Source organism: Dipteris shenzhenensis, chromosome 24 (genome assembly GCF_047967505.1).
Source record: "Dipteris shenzhenensis isolate YYH24624 ecotype China chromosome 24, Dip_SZ_1.0, whole genome shotgun sequence".
In the NCBI taxonomy this organism is placed as follows: Eukaryota; Viridiplantae; Streptophyta; class Polypodiopsida; order Gleicheniales; family Dipteridaceae; genus Dipteris; species Dipteris shenzhenensis.
The window spans coordinates 20,192,676-20,195,109 of NC_141619.1; positions in this window are offsets into that span (position 1 = coordinate 20,192,676).

Genomic DNA, 2,434 nt, shown 5'->3' on the forward strand with positions numbered 1-2,434 from the left:
GATCCTTTGTGCTAACATAAACTAGATCAATAAGACCTAGTAAAACCTTCTCCCGCACATAGTGATAATGCACCTCAATGTGCTTTGTTCTAGCATGAAAGACTGGGTTCTTTGCCAAGTGTATACTGCTCATGTTGTCACAATAAATGACAACCGGCCCATCTGTAGACTGATGCATATCATAGAGTAGCTTATGCAACCAAGCTACCTCACATGCAGCCATTGCTGCACCCCTGTACTCGGCCTCTGTGCTCGACAAGGCAACTATAGGTTGTTTCTTGCTGCTCCAAGTGACTGCAGCACTCCCAAAAGAGAACACATACCCACTGGTAGATCGTCTATCAGAAATACTACCAACCCAATCAGCATCAGTGTATCCATGCAACTGTATCTGAACCCCAGCCTCATAAAATAGTCCATACTGCAATGTGGACTTCACATACCTGAGTATGCGTCTAGCCGCATCCAAATGCGGTTTCCTAAGAGCCTGCATAAACTGACTTACCAACCCAACAGCATAGCTCAAATCCGGCCTGGTAATAGTCATGTAAATCAAACTTCCTACTATGCGTCTATACATAGTAGGGTCTTCCAGAAGCTCACCTGCATCTGCGCTCAGCTTCACATTCTGCTCCAAAGGAACTGAAATAGGCTTACAGCCTGTCATCCCATATTTGGACAGCATGTCCAGTCCATACTGCCTCTGCAAGAGCTGTATCCCACTTGGTGATCTAATCACCTCAATGCCCAAGAAATAACACAGCTCTCCCAAATCCTTCATCTCAAACTTCTGCCTCAATAGCATTTTCACATGAAGGATATCTTCATCACTATCACCTATGATGATCAAATCATCAACATAAATGACCAGCAGCATAATCCCTTTCTCTGTTTTTCTCACAAAGAGTGAGAAATCTGCCTTGGAAATCTAAAAGCCAATAGTGACAAGATATTGTCCTATCTTGTCAGACCATGCTCTAGGTGCTTGCTTCAAGCCATACAAGGCTTTCTTCAACCTGCAAACAAACTCAGGATGAATAGCATGAACATAACTTGCTGGCTGCTCCATAAAGACCTCTTCTTGCAAATCACCATGCAAGAAGGCATTCTTTACATCCATCTGATGTAAAGACCATCCCTTTGATGCAGCCATAGCAATGGCTGCTCTTACGGTTGCCATCCTTGCAACCCGGCTGAAAGTTTCTTCATAATCAATGCCATATGTCTGTGCATACCCCTTGACAACTAATCTTGCCTTGTATCTATTCACAGAACCATCTGCATTGTGCTTGATCTTATAAACCCACTTACAGCCAATTGCATTCTTGTCTTTAGGCAAAGGCACCAATTCCCATGTAGCATTAGCATCCAAGGCATCCATTTCTTCATCCATGGCTTTCTCCCATTTTTCATTTCCCATGGCTTGCTCAAAAGAAGTGGGTTCTGGTTCCTGTATCACTTTGACCATATAGGCATAGTGAATGGCTGTAAATCCATCATATTTCAGCCTATCCACAAGATACCTAACCCTGGTAGACCTGTGCAAAATAGGCTCACTTCCAGGTGCTCTCAAAACATCCCTGGTCTTCCTTACTCCAGGTGTAACAACAGAAGGAATACCCAACTCATCATTAATGCTCTGTTTTGAGCCACTGGATTCACCATCCACATAAGAGCCACTGGATTCACATCAAACATGAGCTGATCTACCTTCTCTTTTCCTTTTCGTGATACCTGCGTACCACTATCTGCATTGCTTTGAGGAGATTCTCCTGATCTCAATCTACCTGTCCATGGTGAAGTATGTGAACCACTGCTAGACGACACTGTAGGTCCACTGATGTTTTGTGATTGTTGCTATGAATTCTGTGCAGCATTACCATTTTGTGCATCTACATCAATCATCACATTTACTGGTTTATACCAGCTGCTCATCTCATCAAAAACATCTCTGCTCACTGTAAACTTACGAGTAGAAGGGTTATAGCATCTATACCCTTTCTGCTGCAGAGAATAACCAATAAAGACGCACTTCTCAGCTTTTGGATCCAACTTGGACCTCCACTCATCTGGCACATGGACATAGGCAATGCAACCAAAAATTTTCAAATGAGAAATATTTGGTTTCCTACCAGTATACATCTCCTCTGGCATCATGCCATGTATTGCTGCAGTGGGAGTCCTGTTCATTATATAAACTGCTGTAGCAACTGCTTCAGCCCAATAATAATATCTGGTAGATCTTTTTCATTTAGCCTAGCCCGAGATACCTCTCCAATATGCCTGTTTTTCCTTTCTGCAATTCCATTTTGCTGTGGGGTATGACTGCATGAATATTGCTGCTTTATACCATGCTCCTGCAAGAACCTTGCAAACTCATTTGAGAGGTACTCTCCCCCTCCATCTGACCTTAGGCATTTTATTTGCAGGCCTG